The following is a 17,828-nucleotide window of genomic DNA, read 5'->3' as shown; positions in this document are numbered from 1 at the left end:
TATTTTCCTTTTATGTATAGATTATAAGTAAAACCGGCATTTAAAAAGTAAAATCTGTTCCACAATTTCTATTGCTATTGTATGTAGTATAACATAAAATTTGTCTTATTTTTTCCCTCACTCATTGACAATTTGTGTGTGTGTGTGTGTGTGTGTGTGTGTGTGTGTGTGTGTGATGGAATCTCGCTCCGTAACCCAGGTTGGAGTGCAGTGGTGCAATCTTGGCTCACTGCAAGTTCCATCTCCTGGGTTCACACCATTCTCCTGCCTCAGCCTCCTGAGTAGCTGGGACTACAGGCACCCGCCATCATGCCCAGCTAATTTTTTGTATTTACTAATTTAGTAAAGACAGGGTGTTTCTCCTTGTTAGCTAGGATGTTCTCGATCTCCTGACCTCGTGATCCGCCTGCCTCGGCCTCCCAAAGTGCTGGGATTACAGGCGTGAGCCACCACGCCCGGCCCAACTTAAATAAATTTTTTAAACCAAGAAACTCTTTTCACATGAGTATTCAGTATTGAACAGAGCAAACAAATTTCTTATCATTAAGCTCATATTCTATGTCATAAATATTTTTCCAGTGAAATTACTGGAATGTTTTCAAGCAATATTGAATTGTGTTCTTATAATCGCCTATCTCCATTTATTGTTGAGAATGAAGAAAATTTTGGAGCATACAATTCAATGCAATAATTTTTTTTTTTTTTTTTGAGACAGAATTTCACTCTTGCTGCCCAGGCTGGAGTGCAGTGTCACCATCTCAGCTCACTGCAACCTCCACCTCCCGGGTTCAAGCAATTCTCCTACCTCAACCTCCTGGGTAGCTGAGATTACAGGCTTGTGCCACCACACTAGGCTAATTTTTTGTTTAGTAGAGACGGGGTTTCACCAGGTTGTCCAGGCTAGTCTTGACCTCCTGACTTCAGATGATCCACCCGCCTCAGCCTCCCAAAGTGCTGGCATTACAGGCATGAGCCACTGCGCCTGGCCCAATGCAATGATTTCATAGTTATTATGGTGGTTTTAAAATGACCTGAGTGAAACATAGTGCTTATAGCAATTCCTTATCTGTCATACATTTCATCTAGTAATCTGCTCTAACTACATTAACATTATTTCTTTTTATTAAATGTCTTGGGATTTAAAAAGATATTTTGTAGTTATACTCAAGCTTGGAACCATAGTGACCAACTGGTACGGACTGGATTGTATCCCCCTCCAATTAAGTTACGGTGCTGCTTCAGAAGGAAAAGAGGTGAACTATTTTTTAAAAGCATATATCTATTGGCTTTGAAAATGCCTATATCATCATGAATAGAATGTTGGTAAAATTATGAAAGGTGAAGGCCATTCTGGTGAGGTCTCATATGGAAATAAGATGCAACTTATTAGAAACAGGAGGAAAAGGCCAGGCACGGTGGCTCACGCCTGTAATCCCAGCACTTTGGGAGGCCGAGGTGGGTGGATCACATGGTTAAGAGATCGAGACCATCCTGGCTAACATGGTGAAACCCAGTCTCTACTAAAAATACAAAAAATTAGCCGGGCATGGTGGCAGGCGCCTGTAGTCCCAGCTACTCGGGAGGCTGAGGCAGGAGAATGGCATGAACCCGGAAGGCGCAGCTTGCAGTGAGCTGAGATCGCACCACTGCAATCCAGCCTGGGCAACAGGGCGATAGAGCGAGACTCCGTCTCAACAACAACAACAACAACAACAAAAAAAGAGACTCCGTCTCAAAAAAAAAAAAAAAAAAAGAAAGAAAAAGAAACAGGAGGAAAAGTGATCCTTGTTATATTGTTATAAAGTGGGAAAGAACTTGGATGTATCATGTTCCAATATTTTGTGAAAGGTAGAACTTGCAAGTGATGAAATTGTATATTTTGCTGAGGAGATTTCTAAGCAAAGTGATGAATGAGTGGTGTGGTTTCTCTTTACCGCTTATAGTAAAGTGCAACAGAAAAGAGATAAATTAAAATAATACTTAAATAAAAAGGAATCACAGGCCACCTGTGGTGGTTCACTCCTGTAATGTCAGCACTTTGGAAGGCCGAGGAGAGCAGATCACTTGAGGTCAGGAGTTCGAGACCAGCTTAGTGAAACCCTACCTCTACCATTTTTGTAAACATACCAAAAATAGCTAGGTGTGGTGGCATGCACCTGTAGTCCCATCTTCTTGGGAGGCTGAGGCATGAGAATCACTCGAACCTGTGAGGTGGAGGCTGCAGTGAGCTGAGATCACTCCACTACACTTCAGCCTGGGTGATGGAGCAAGAGTCTGTTCAAGAAAAAAAAAAAAGGGAAATCACAGCTTGAATATCTGAAAAATCCTCAGCCTAACTATATTGCAAAACATAAGAAACATGTTCAGCCGGGCGCGGTGGCTCATGCCTATAATCCTAGAATTTTGGGATCCCCAGGTGAGTGGATCACCAGAGGTCGGGAGTTCAAGACCAGCCTGACCAACGTGGAGAAACCCCGTCTCTACTGAAAATACAAAATTAACCAGGCATGGTGGTGCATGCATGCAATCCCAGCTACTCGGGAGGCTGACTCAGGAGAATCGCTTGAACCCAGGAGGCGGAGGTTGCGGTGAGCCAAGATTGCACCATTGCACTCCAGCCTGGGCAACAAGAGCAAAACTCCATCTCAGAAAAAAAAAAAGGCCGGCCGTGGTGTCTCACACCTGTAATCCCAGCACTTTGGGAGGCCGAGGTGGGTGGATCACGAAGTCAGGAGATCAAGACCATCCTGGCTATCACGGTGAAATGCCATCTCTACTTAAAATACAAAAAATTAGCCGGGCATGGTGGCGGGCGCCTATAGTCCCAGCTACTCCGGAGGCTGAGGCAGGAGAATGGCATGAACCGGGGAGGCAGAGCTTGCTGTGAGCCGAGATTGCACCACTGCACTCCAGCCTGGGCAACACAGTGAGACTCCATCTAAAAAAAAAAAAAAGAAAAGGAAGAAAGAAAGAAAAGGAAAGGAAAGAAACATGTTCTGAACAGAAAACAAAAGGTGAGGCAGAACAGCCATATGATGGAGATCATGGATGTGACTCATAGATTAATTAGCCATCTCAGGAAAAGCCAAGAATGGAGATGGATTATATCCACAGAGATAGAGCTAGTTTGAACTAAAGAGGAATTAAAAAGTGAGATGACTTAAAGGAAGACTGTCAAACTTCTTGGATTCTACAGGACAGGACAGTAAAACTGTTAGGCTGCAAACATTTTTTTGAATGCTGTATCATTCAAGAAAAGAGAATGACCATGAAGGTGACTCAGTGGTCATCAGGGCTGCACCCTCCCCAGAGACCCAGGGAGGACATCAGGACTCTCCCTTCCCAACTTGCAAAGGAAGGGCCACAGCTTTGGTTTCCTAGGCCAGGCTGCTGCTGCAGAGCATCCTGGTTTTCTCTAGTAAGATTATGATTTTTCAAAGTGGATATTTTATTTATCCTGCTTGAGATGTATTGGTCTTATCAAATCTTTGGGTTGATATTTTATTGATTCTGGAAAATCAGACATTTTTGAACTATTTTTCTTCAAATGTGATGCTTGTGTCACTTTCTCAGCTCCCCAGTGACACCAGTTAAATGCATGTTAGGCTATCTCAATGTATTCCCAAAGTTTCTACCTTCTCTTCTGTGTTTTCATTTGTAGACTGTTTTCTGTATATTATGACTTTTCCTCAGGTCCATTAATTTTTTCCTTCATTTAAATAAAATCTGAAATCACTTCCATTCAATAATTGAAAATGGAACAATTTCAAAGTTTTCAGTTGTAAAAATTATACTCTATTCATTTTCAAGTTTTTACGTTATTCAATTTTTTAAGTAACCAGTTTCATGATCAAATTTTACTATGTTGGCTTTTCTTTTTTTAAAAGAATTATTTTACTTTAAGTTATGGGATGCCTGTGCAGAACATGCAGGTTTGTTACATAGGTATACATGTGCCATGGTGGTTTGCTGCACCTATCAACCCGTCATCTAGGTTTTAAGCTCTGCTTGCATTAGGTGTTTGTCCTAATGCTCTCCCTTCCCTTCCCCGCCAAGCCCCATCCCCGACCCCAGCAGGCCCTGGTGTGTGATGTTCCCCTCCCTGTGTCCATGTGGCTTTTATTTCTTAGAACAAAATCATATTTGCTTAATCATCTAAGCTTAAAGATCTAAAATGTGAACACTTTTTGAGAATATTTCTGTTGTCAATTATTTCTCTTGATTTTTCCTTGTAGTATCTTGTCTTGTGTGCCTTTTTATCTTTATGTGCTAGAAATTGTATTTGATAATTATATTCCTGGGTCTTTGAATCATACAAATGACAATGACTTAGGTCCCTGAAAATGTGATTATCAGTTTGCTTTTCGAGCTATTAGAATAATAAATTACATAAACACATTATATGTGAAAGAGAAAATATCAGTTATCATAAAATATAGGACTTTTACTGAATATTTTAATAAACTCATCCTTAAATTTTGATACTTTTATGCTAGTGCTATTGTTTAGAGTTGACATATAAAAATATTCAAAACTCTTAAGAATTTAAAACATTTAATTCAGTGTCAACAATTATATAATTTTTTGGTTTGAAAAGTAATCTTTATTTTATTTTATTTTATTTTATTTTATTTTATTTTATTTTTTTGAGGCGGAGTCTCGCTCTGTCGCCCGGACTGGAGTGCAGTGGCCAGATCTCAGCTCACTGCCAGCTCCGCCTCCCGGGTTTACGCCATTCTCCTGCCTCAGCCTCCCGAGTAGCTGGGACTACAGGCGCCTGCCACCTCGCCCGGCTAGTTTTTGTATTTTTTAGTAGAGACGGGGTTTCACCGTGTTAGCCAGGATGGTCTCGATCTCCTGACCTCGTGATCCGCCCATCTCGGCCTCCCAAAGTGCTGGGATTACAGGCTTGAGCCACCGCGCCCGGCCGAAAAGTAATCTTTATAGAAATATAAATAGAGTTTGAATAACATCTGAATAAAAATGTATTTGTACTAAGGTATTTTGCATTAAATATTGAAGAATACTTTGATAATACATTTTTTATGTACTCTGCACACCGGAGTTAAGAAAGATGAACTTCTTTTGGTTATAGGTTGAGTCACTTTGACCTTGTCCCCATCATAAGAATGGACTTCCTTAATTTTGAAGATGTTCTACATACATCACATAGGTCAGGATTTACCAATATAGTGATCGTGCTAATTTAAGTTCCAAGTAAAAGAAAATCCAGCTTAAACTTGCCAACAAAGAGAGGGTATGATTTACTAACAAAAGTCAAAGTATAGGTTTCAGGACTAGTGTATTTCAGTGTATTAATAAAATCATAATACCTGGTTTGTTTCTATTAAGTCACACTTGTTTTCTTGTTTTCATATCATTTCCCTTGCAAAGTTATCAAAGTGCTCCCCAAAAGGCACTAGGTATTTATTTTCTAGTCTACCTACAATGAAAAGGAAAAAATGTCAGTTTCTGAAGCTCTCTCAAAACATCAACAGATGGTAGCCAGGCACAGTGGCTCACGCCTGTAATCCCAGCACTTTGGGCAGCCAGGGTGGGCAGATCACCTGAGGTCAAGAGTTCGAGACCAGCCTGGCTAATATGGCAAAACCCCGTCTCTACTAAAAATACAAAAAAAAAATTAACAGGGCGTGGTGGCATGCGCCTGTAATCCCAGCACTTTGGGAGGCCGAGGCCGGCGAATCAGGAGGTTAGGAGATCGAAACCATCCTGGCTAAGGAAACCCCGTCTCTACTAAAAAAATATAAATTAGCCAGGCGTGGTGGCGGGATCCTTTAGTCCCAGCTACTCGTGGAGGCTGAGGCAGGAGAATGGCGTGAACCTGGGAGGTGGGGCTTGCAGTGAACCTACTTAACTCCAACCTGGGCGACAGAGGGAGACTCCCTCTCAAAACAAAAACAAAAACAAAAAACAGGAGCACATTTGGGTTTGTCAAGCCTGAAGTTGAAAAAAGTTAAGTAGAAAACAGGTCTAGCCAAGCTGAAATGTTCCTAGTGTAAACAAAATAATAGGATGAAAATCTCCTGATATCTCAATGGGAAAGCATGAAGAGATGACAGGAAATAGGATTCAGAGCTTTGCAACATTGTTAGCATTAGGAATGTTCTTAGAAGAAAAACATTGGAAAATAAAAAGAAGGTCGTTGGAGTTATAACTTGGTGTTAAATTAAGGAGATGGAGGAAGAAAAAGAATATATCAAGTAGAAGAGCAAAAGTTGAAAATACATAACTTATGAGAACATTTTAACTTTAACTGAGGAATGTTCAGTGAAACAACAGAGCTCTCCCCGCATCTTCTCCCTGTCTGGGTGGTCTTCTTTCCCACTATCTTCTTCCCCTCGCCCTCTCCCCGCTGTAGGTTTTTTTTTTTTTTTTTCCTGAGATGTAGTCTCCCCCGTCATCCAGGCTGGAGTGCAATGGTGCGGTCTCAGCTCACTGCAACCTCCGCCTCCTGGGTTCAAGCGATTCTCCTGCCTCAACCTCTGGAGTAGCTAGGACTACAGGTGCATGCCATCATGCCCGGCTAATTTTTGTATTTTTAGTATAGACTGTGTTTCAGTATGTTGGCCAGGCAGGTCTCGAATTGACTTGGTGATCTGCCCGCCTCAGCCTCCCAAAGTGCTGGGATTACAGGCGTGAGCCACAGCGCCCGGCCTCGTCCTCACCGTCTTCTTTCCCACCCTTTCTCCCTCTCACCGTTTTCTTCCACTGTCTTCTCTACCACCCTGTCTTCTCCCTGCATTTTCTCCCCACTGTCTTCTTCCCCTCCTTCTCCCCGCTCGCACTTTCCAAGGTCTTTCACACCCTCTCCGTTCCCTCCTCCCCCTCTCCCCGAAGTCTTCTGGGCCCCACTGACTTCCGGCCGCAGCCAACACTGTTCAGTTCTGAGGTGGCGGCGGCGGCGGCAGCTGCGGTCGTACAGGCAGCGACTCTCCGGGGTCTCCACCTGGCTGCTGGGGCGGAGCTCAGGGGCCCAGCTCAGGGGCTGCCTGGGCGCAGAGACACAACGGGCGCAGGGACACAGGCGCGCGCACGCGTGGAGAGCTTCTAAGTGAAAGGCAGTGGGAGAGCTCGGAGAAGGGAGTGGGCGAGAAGATGATAGGGGGAGAAGGCGGTGGGGAGAGGAAGCGGGGAGAAGAGGGTGCGGGGAGAGAAAAGCGCGGCAGGAAGTCGCTGCTGCGAGAAGGTGGGGAGATGGAAACGGGAAGAAAATGGTGGGGAGGGGAAAAAAACGGTGGAGAGTAAGAGGCTGGGAAAGAAGACAATGGCGAGAGGGAGAGAAGAGGGTGGGAAGAAGATTGTGACAGACGTTGCTGCGAGACGGTGGGAGGACAAGGGAAGGAAACGGTGTGGGGGAATAAAACAGGTGGGTAGAAAACAGTTGTGGGGAAGGCGCCTGGAGAAGACGGTGAAGGGAGAAGATGGCGTGGGGAGAAGACAGTGGGGAGAAGAAGAGAGAAGATGGGGTTGAGGGGAGAGAAAAGCGCGGCAGGAAGTCGCTGCTGCGAGAAGAAGGTGGGGAGATGGAGGCCACAAGAAGATGGTGGAGAATAGGCTGAGAAAGAAGACGATGGGGAGAGGAGAAGAGGGTGGGAAGAGACTGCAGCAGACAGACGCTGCTGCGAGGAGGTGGGAAGACGGGAAGGAAACGGTGCGGGGTGAGGAAGAAAACGGTTGCGGTAATAGGCCGGGAGAAGACGGTGGAGGGGCGGGGAGAAGAGGGAGCGGCGGGAAGGCGCTGCTGCGGGAATAGGCGGGAAGGTGGAGGGGAAAGCGAGCGGGTGGAGGGGAGGGTAATGGAGGCCGTGGGGAGAGGGAGGTGGGAGGAAAAGGTGCCGCCACAGGAACCGGTGCTGCGAGGAGGCCGAGAGACTGAGGGGAAGAAAACGGTGGGGAAGGGAAAAAAACTGTGCGGGGGAGAAGAAGGTGCGGGAAGAAGACGGTGGGGAGAGGGCAGCAGAGGATGCGGGAAGACCGCGGTGGGGAAGGAGGAGGGGAGAAGACGTTGAGGAAGGAGAGGGGGAAAAGGTGGGGAAGGGAGGGGTGGGAAAGGAGAAGGGTCGGGAAGGAGAGGGGAGGGAAAGGCCAGAAGGTGGGGAAGAAGACGGTTGGAAAGGGGAGAGGGAGAGGGGAAGAAAAGGGTGGGGAGGGAGAAGGGAAGAGGACGGGTTGCGGGGAAGAAGAAGGGAGGAGAAAGTGGCGAAGACGACGTTGGGGAAAGACGGAGAGGGGAAAAAGATCGGTGGGAGAGAAGAGGATGAGGCAGGGAACGAGGTGGGGAGAGGGAAAGAAAAAGGCAGAAAGACGGGCTGAGAGAGAAGACAGTGCTGGGAGAAGAGGGGAGGGCGGAGGGAGGGAGAAGGGAAGCGGGGAAAGACGGTGGGAGAAGGTAGTGGGGGAGAAGAAGGCAGCGTGGGAGAAGAGTTGGGGGAAAAAGAAACAACAGTGATACTAATGTTTAAACGTCGTCGTCTTGGAGCTAAAGAATCAAGTGTTGCTTTACAGTCCCGGCCTAACTTTGTTCAATAAATTCCCACTTCGAAATATTTTGCGATTGCAGTGTGGGTCATTTTTAGTACTTAGATCCAGAGCAGTCTCTGATTGTTAGTGACGGTGCTATCAAATTGCATGCTGTTCACCAGCTATAAACGAAAAGATCGCATTTCCTTGAAGCGCACTTTGATACGTAATTAAAAGACTTTTCCAAAAGGCTCACTGGGGAGAAAATAGAGGTGTGTAGCTTTGGCATTGAACATGGAGTCTCTGATTTTAGATTGCATTTGTTTCCCCAGATCTTTAAGAATGTGGCAGAAACATGATTGTGAATACGGCATTCATTTTGTAGGGCGGTGCATGTTATTTTAACAGAGATAGGGTAAACTGATATGCGTATAAGAAAATTAATTCAATTTAATTAATTCACTCATACAAATTTAGATTTCCTTAATATAAAAAACCCCAAAACAGTTAAATTGCCTTAGTGTTTTAACATAACTTCATGCTTAGAGGCAAGAGAATTTGTAAATGCAATCCTGTAATGCTGGTGTTGCGTTATGCCTGTATAAAATACATTTTAAACCTAAACGTTGCTTTTTTATTTTAAGTTATAGAACTTCATAGAAGTTTGAGTTTTAATACAGGTGAACTTGACAAATTATTAATTGATGAATGATAACTATTATTGCTTGTAAAAGAAGCAGTTTAATGATGTAAATACATTTCATATTACACTATAGTTTTTTAAAAAATATTTTCTTTTGTATTCTAGTTTAAAATCCTGGAGTATTTACTGATATCTTATTTCCCCATGAAAAGGCTTAAGCTAACTATACTGTATTTCCAAGCAAATGTTTGTACCAGAACATCAACTGTAGAAATTAAGCAAAATCTGTATTTTAGGACAGTTGCAGTGGCTCGCACCTGTAATCCTAGCACTTTGGGAGGCCAAGGTAGGTGGATGGCTTGAACTCAGGAGTCCCACACCAGCGGTGGGCAACATGGTGAAACCCTGCCTGTAGAAAAATAAACAAAAAATTAGCCCGGCATGGTGGTGCACCTCTTGTATTTTATTTGATCAAATTGAAGGCTTCATTTACACCTGGAAAACAAAATTATTTAATGTACTCATACAGAAAATAATTAACCTCTTGCCCAAAAGGGGTTCACTTACAGTTCACGTACGTTCATTCATACTGTCACGTTTACAGTGGGTTAAACGTGTCTGAGCACTGCTTATGAGTCAGGAACACAAGTCAGTATCCACACTGAGTATTACCCAAGCTTCTCCAATCTGTTATATAGAATAGCATAGATAATTTCATGGACTTCATCTCTTTAATTTGTTGTGGAACACTAACATGACTTCCTCGTATGTAATTATCAGTGTTGCTCTTAAATAGATGTTTTCATATGGATATTTACTAGACTTACAGTGACTTGCTGCAGATATGTCATCCATATCTAATGCATGCTATACTAATTCTGTAATCTTTAATTATTAAGTCTCACATGGTGGTTTTGATTTTAAAGAAGCTCTTGGAGATCAGGTGGTTTCTGTTTTATTTCTCTCTTGTTATTTTACTGTGAAGTAAAGTGGATAAAGATTATGGAAGCACAACTGTGCACACTCACCCAGTGAAAAGGTCCATTGTTAGTTCCCTCCATGCAAGCTTTGGGTATTTAACACAGCATCAGGCATAGGCAACCTTTGCAACATTAAAACAAGGAGGTTGCAATTTGAGTCATTCTCAGTCACTGACAGTCTCTATATGCAAATTTAACAGCATGTCCACCCTATATACACATAGGACAGTGTTCGGATTGGCTTTTTAAAACAAATTATATCTTTTTGCCAAAAAGAAAGAATACGCAAGGTAATAACTGCAAGTCACCATGCTTTCTTAAGAAAGAGAGTATCTGAAAAAGATACATGAAAACAAACATTTGTCTTTTTAAAAGCGTTCTGTCATTGTGGAAGCAATGTCACAGAAAAAAAATGGTTAGAAAAAATCTGAATCAGCATGAAATAAAATTTTTGAGGGTTATTGAACACTGTTCATTTTCATGAAAATAAGACAAGGTTATTTAGCACAGGTATTTCTGTAATTGTGATACATTAGCAAAATTAGTTGTGTTCTGCGATGCTCGAACTTGCTCTGTGTGTGAAATGGCCTACCATTAATACAAGGAAATTTGTTGTGAAACATGTACTGTAGAATTAAGTTCAAAATCTATCTCTGCTCAAATCACTTAATTTTGTTAAATAAAGCTTGGTTTCCAACATTGTTTTTTTGTCTCCAGAAAAGCACAGTCTGCTTAATTTTTAACCAAGTGGAAGAGAGAAAATATTCAAGAAAGACAAAGCAATTGTGCACGTCACACTGTAGTTGAAAAGTGTTCTGATACTGAATCTATGTCCAGTATTTTAAGCTGCTTTTATGCAGAGTGATCACTTGTACATTAATCTCAGAAGATTCTAGATGGAAATTCAGAGGGGCCCAGTCAATTAAATGTGCCTCTCTGAGAGAATCCCAGTGATACTTACTCACTTTCCCGTTTTCCGATCATTGATCAGATGGTTACAGATGCATGAAAGATACATGATTTTTAAAAACAAGATAATGTTATTTAAAACATCAGTGTTCATTGCAAAGAACATAAATATTAGATGATACTGAGAACATTGCTTAATAATCAGCAAAGATAAAATGTTCTGATTCTGAAATAAATGGAGAGGGTTAGCGTGAAATTTTATATATATATATATATATATATATATATATTTTTTTTTTTTTTTTTTTTTTGAGACAGAGTCTCACTCTGTTGCCCAGGCCGGAGTGCAGTGGCGCGATCTCCGCTCACTGCAAGCTCTGCCTCCCGGGTTCATGCCATTCTCCTGCCTCAGCCTCCAGAGTAGCTGGGACTACAGGCACCTGCCCCGCACCCGGCTAAGTTTTTGTATTTTTAGTAAAGATGGGATTTCACCGTGGTCTCGATTTCCTGACCTCGATTATATGTGTAGGTATTTACCGTATTAAAATTGAATCTGATAAAATGAAAGAAGTATGTTAGCTGATTCAAAGCAATGATGACAAACTCATTGTGTGTTAACATAAGTAACAAATTTGCATGAAAAACAAAATAGAAATTAATGTGAAGAGTGATATTGTCTTAGTTTTATTTAACCTCTTTAATGTCTGATTTAATAGATTATAGCTGGATTATCATATTTAACTCCACATTTAATCTGTTAAAATATGTTACTGAGTTTAAACAAGTGTATGAAGAAAATCTGGTCTCAACAGAGAAAAACAGTTGGAAAGGGAGAAGTATTTTAATAACATTTTCGGGTAATGGGGGACAATCTTCTTTGATACTACACTGAAAATGTTAAAGGGGAAGTTTCTTAAAAGTTAGCTGTAATGTGGAATCTGGAAACTTAAATATGAAAACTCCTAAAACTCTTAAGATTTAAAAAAGATTACATTTACTCTAAAATCTGTTGTTCCATCTTATACTTTTAATTAAGTTTAACCCATGCCCAATTTTATAATATCATCCATTAGACATTGCTTCACGGAGTTAAGCAGATCTTTTAAATGTTGGCACATTTCATTATACAATGTCAAATAAACAAACAAAAGCTTTGTTAAATCATTGCCAGCCTAACCAGAAAGATCTTTAGGTGTTTGGACAGCAGTCTGGCTCAAGTAGTTGATAAAGTTTTCCAAAATTCTTTTTTTAATTCAGATTTTAAATTTTATCACTGATATATAGGATATTGTCAGTTTTTCTTGAAGTGAGAAACTCACTCTTTTTCACTTTTATTCAGTCTTTATCATCTAGTAAATGTCACTTCTATTCTTCCATAAGAAATCTGGAATCCTCTGGTACTACTGTCTTCCTCTCATACTGCAAACCAATTCATCAGTAGATCGTGTTGGTGATTCTTTTAAAACATACTGTGAATCCAAGCATCTCTTACAGGTCTACTGCTGCCACTCGCTCAGCCACTATCATCTCAGGTCTCGATTAGTAGCCTGTCCTTCTAGATGCTTTTTACTCCTTCTACTATTCCGTTTGTCTTTCCACGAAGCCATGTAGTTGATTTTTCAAAAATATCATTTAAAATGTCACCCTGGCCGGGTGCGGTGGCTCACGCCTGTAATTCCAGCACTTTGGGAGGCCGAGGCGGGTGGATCACGAGGTCAGGAGATCAAGATCATCCTGACTAGCATGGTGAAACCCTGTCCCTACTAAAAATACAAAAAAAAAAGTAGTCAAGTGTGGTGGTGGGCTCCTGTAGTCCCAGCTACTTTGGAGGCTGAGGCAGGAGAATAGTGTGAACCTGGGAGGCGGAGCTTGCAGTGAGCTGAGATCCTGCCACTGCACTCCAGCCTAGGCGACAGAGTGAGACTCCGTCTCAAAAAGAAAAAATAAATAAAATGAAAATTTTTTAAAAAAAATAAAATGTCACCCTTTGGCTCAAATTCTTTAAATGAGGACAAAACTCATTTTTTTTTTAAATTTAACTTTTAAGTTCAGAGTACGTATGCAGGCTTGTTCCATAGGTACACTTGTATCATGGGGGTTTGTTGTATAAATTCTTTCATCATCCAGGTATTAAGCCTAGTACCCATTAGTTTTTTTTCCTTCTCTTCTCCCTCCTCCCACCCTCCACTCTTCGAAAGGTGAGAACTCATTTTTCTTGCACTCTTCAGCTGATTACCATCAGTTCCAAACCTCCCCACTTTACCCTACTTGCCGGCTTTGCCTTGTCTGTGTCATGGTGTGAAACTATGCAGCATCTGCTGGAGGGTCGCTGGAGAAGGATGGAGTTCTTCCTAGTTCTGAGTGCTCCTCAGCTTGCTCTTGTGGTGCACAGTAGCCAACCGTGGCCATTACCTCTCTGGGGACAGAGCAGGTCACAGGCAGCACCTAGGGGAGCAGCTTCCCAGCGTTTTGTCAGTGTAGAAACTCAGCAAAATTCTCTGCTGTTGAGCAGGCCACATCCTCATCCTCTCCAAGGAGGTCTAGCACTCAGCTCTGGTGTGTGTGGGGGATTCTTCCAGATTTATTTCTTCCTACAGTGCTTGCCTGAAGCCCTGGAGAGTGCAGTGGCAGCTCCCTGAATTTGCTGTCCCTATTTTGTGTGTGTGTGTGCTTTACCTTTCACAAGCTTGTAGAACCCACGGCCCAGGGCTGGTTTGAACGAGGCCCAACAAACTTTAAAACACTATGAGCTTTTTGGCTGGGTGCCAGTGGTTCACGCCTGTAATCCCAGCACTTTGGGAGACTGAGGTGGGCAGATCACTTGAGGTCAGGAGTTCAAGACCAGCCTGGCCAACATGGTGAAAACCCATCTCCCTCTACTAAAAGTACACAAATTACCCAGGTGTGGTGGCACATGCCTGTAATCCCACCTACTCAGGAGACTGAGGCATGAGAATTGCTTGAGCCTGGGAGACAGAGGTTGCAGTGAGCCGAGATCATGCCACTACACTCCAGCCTGGGTAACAGAGCAAGACTCTGTCTCAAAAAACAAAACAACAGGCTGGGTACAGTGGCTCACACCTGTAATCCCAGAACTTTGGGAGTCCGAGCCAGGCAGATCACGAGGTCAAGAGATCGAGACCATCCTGGCCAACATGTGAAACCTCGTCTCTACTAAAAATACAAAAATTAGCTGAGCATGGTGGTGTGTGTCTGTAGGTCCAGCTACATAAGAGGCTGAGGCAGGAGAATCACTTGAACCCGGGAGGTGGAGGTTGCAGTGAGTTGAGATGGTGCCACTGCACTCCAGTCTGGCAACAGCGTGAGACTCTGTATCAAAAAACACCACCACCACCAAACAAAAAACCAAAAACAACAACAAATAACCAAAAGAAACAAACAAAGCTATGAAATTTTTTGTGTGATTTTTTTTTTTAGCTTATTAGCCATCGTTAGTGTTCATGTATTTATTTTATGTGTGGCCTGAGACAATTCTTCCGATGTGGCCCAGGAAAGCCAAAATATTGGACACCCCTGCTTTAAGAGATAATTCCCTGAAATAGTTAACAGTTATTTACTTTCAATTTTCCTTATTCAAATTACTGTGCAGTTTCAGTCTCCTGGTTGGACAGTAACTGACCACAATGTCTCCCAAGGCCCTGCATGATTTAGTTCGTGGCATTGCTCTGAAACTGTCGTCTACCATCCTCCCCTTGTGCACTTTGCTCTGGCCTCACTGATGGACACATTCTTCCTAGAACATCCTCCTTCTTACATTTGTCTTACTTTTTGCCTAGAATCTTCTTCTTGCTTTCCCAATGTCTCTTTAGCAGAATTTTCCACATACAATATAAAACGGTGCTTCCAATACAACACTTTCTCTCTACTTTAGCCTGCTTCATTTTTCATGAAAGTTCTTGTCGCCACATGATGTTACAGTCATTTATTTCCTGTCTGTCTGACTCTTCTCACTGGAAAGTTATGCCCTTGACAGCATACACAGTCTGTTTGGTCCTGGTTAATCCTTGTGCCTGCACCTCCGTATAACCTAGCACATAGTAGACAATTAATTGAATTAATTAATGAATAAATGATGTAGTATACTTCCTAGATGAGAAAACTGAAACTCAAAAGTGATAAGTACCAAATCAGTATAACATAAAAGTTAGGAGTTTAAGCTCTTTGGGGAGAACATGTCGGTAAATGTGGGTTTTGCTACATCCTACTAGTGTAACATATGTATTTCTTAAATTTTTGGGCCCGGCGCGGTGGCTCAAGCCTGTAATCCCAGCACTTTGGGAGGCCGAGGCGGGCGGATCACAAGGTCAGGAGATCGAGACCATCCTGGCTAACACGGTGAAACCCCGTCTCTACTAAAAACTACAAAAAACTAGCCGGGCGAGGTGGCGGGCGCCTGTAGTCCCAGCTACTCGGGAGGCTGAGGCAGGAGAGTGGCGTGAACCCAGGAGGCGGAGCTTGCAGTGAGCTGAGATCCGGCCACTACACTCCAGCTTGCGCAACAGAGCGAGACACCGTCTCAACAAAAAAAAAAAAAAAAAAAAAATTTGGTGCCTCATTTTCTTATCTGTAAAAAGTGGATTGTAATAGTAAGTAATTTATACTGTGGATATATAGAGTAAATAAAATTATGTACATAATATGCCTAGTACAGTGCTTGACACATTAACAATTCCATATATTTAGTTATTTGTACAATTATCTGTAGTTGCAAAACTATAAATGCAGGCTTGTCATCTTTCTGGAGAGATAGCAAGAGAAAGGTTAAGCTTATAAAACGTCTAAACAATAAAAATTATATTATTGAAGTAAAATGCCTAAACAAGGGCTGGTTTTAATATCAACTAATTAGTAGCTGCCTGATAGTAAGAAATGACTCTAAAATCAAGTAGACAAGAAAATGGTTGAGGAGGCTGACCAAATCCTACGCTATACTGCACGTTCAGTAACCGTGTCATAGCAGTGATGCCATATTGCTTTTCTTTGATTGAATCATGGCATCACAGATGAGAACCGAGGGACTAGATAGATCATAGATAGATAGGTACACACATACATGCAAACATTCACACATATCTACATACGTAGATAGATACATTCATATATGGATGCATACACAGATAGATTTTTTAAAACTGTTGAACACAAATCCAGTGATCTATGAAAGTGAAGGACAAATATGGTTATATAAATATGAGTCTTTCAATGAGTTTTCAGCAGATATAGATGTTTTTTGTGGCTGAAACAGAGGATCACTGTTGCCTTTCTTTTGTAAACACAGGTCTATGACTGACTAAAGCTATTACATGAAAACTGAACATTTCAGCAGGGTGGGGTGTCACCTCACTTGTGAAGCACAAGCAGTGGGGGAAATCCATCCCCTAGCCAAGGGAAACCTTGAGAGACTGTGCCATGAGGAATGGTGCACTCTGGCCAGATACTACGCTTTTCCCACAGTCTTCACAACCCACAAACGAGGAGATTGCCTCGGGTGCCTACACCACCAGGGCCCTGGGTTTCAAGCACAAAATGGGCAGCTGTTTGGGCAGACACCGACCTAGCTGCAGGAGTTTTTTTTTCATACCCCAGTGGTGCCTGGAATGCCAGTGAGACAGAAGCATTCACTCCTGTGGAAAGGGGGCTGAAGCCAGGGAGCCAAGTGATCTAGCTCAGTGGATCCCACCGCCACGGAGCCCAGCAAGCTAAGATCCACTGGCTTGAAATTCTCACTGCCGGCACAGCAGTCTGAAGTTGACCTGAGACACTAGAGTTTGGTGTGGGAAGGGGCTTTCACCATTACTGAGGCTTGGGTAGGCTCTTTTCCCCTGACAGTGCTAAGGAGGCTGGGAAGTTTGGACTGGGTAGAAATCACCACAGCATGGGAAACTGGCTGTGGCCAGATTGCCTCTCTAGATTCCTCCTCTCTGGGCAGGGCATCTCTGAAAAAAAGGCAGAAGCCCCAGTCGGGGGCTTATAAATAAAACCCCATCTCCCTGGGATCAGAGCACCTGGGGGAAGGGGCAGCTGCGGGTGCAGCTTCAGCAGACTTATACGTTCCTGCCTGCCAGCTCTGAAGAGAGCAGTGCATCTCCCAGCACAGAACTTGAACTCCGCTAAGGGACAGACTGCCTCCTCAAGTGAATCCCTGACCCCCATGCCTCCTGATTGGGAGACACCTCCCAGCAGGGGTCAAGAGACACCTCATACAGGAGAGCTCTGGCTGGCATCTGGCTGGTGCCCCTCTGGGACGAGGCTTCCACAGGAAGGAACAGGCAGGAAATCTTTGCTGTTCTGCAGCCTCTGCTGCTGATACCCAGGCAAAAAATATGGAGTGGACCTCCAGCATACTCCAGCAGACCTGCAGCAGACAGGCCTGACTGTTAGAAGGAAAACTAACAAGCAGAAAGGAATAGCATCAACATCAATAAAAAGGACGTCCACTCAGAAACCCCATTTTGAGGTCACCAACATCAAAGACCAAAGGTAGATAAATCCATGAAGATGAAGAAAAACCAGCACAAAAACGCTGAAAATTCCAAAAACTAGAACGCCTCTTCTCCAAAAGACCACAACTTTTCACCACCAAGGGAACAAAACTGGACAGAGAATGAATTTGACAAATTTACAAAAGTAGGCTTCAGACAATAGGTAATAACAAATTGCTCCAGGCTAGAGGAACATGTTCTAACCCAATGTAAGGAGACTAAGAACCTCAAAAAAAGGTTAGAGGAATTGCTGACTAGAATAATCAGTTCAGAGAACAAAAGTCACCTTATGGAGCTGAAAAACAGCACAAG

General features: G+C 42.9%; 1 pseudogene; it reads right to left on the bottom strand.

Moving 5' to 3' along the window:
• Positions 1-6,886: 6,886 nt before the first annotated feature.
• On the bottom strand, positions 6,887-10,185 carry LOC104677913 (annotated as a pseudogene).
• Between the last annotated feature and the right edge of the window lie 7,643 nt (positions 10,186-17,828).

This window comes from Rhinopithecus roxellana, chromosome 19 (assembly GCF_007565055.1).
Source record: "Rhinopithecus roxellana isolate Shanxi Qingling chromosome 19, ASM756505v1, whole genome shotgun sequence".
Lineage (NCBI taxonomy): Eukaryota > Metazoa > Chordata > Mammalia > Primates > Cercopithecidae > Rhinopithecus > Rhinopithecus roxellana.
This window is presented reverse-complemented; position numbering and strand designations above follow the sequence as displayed.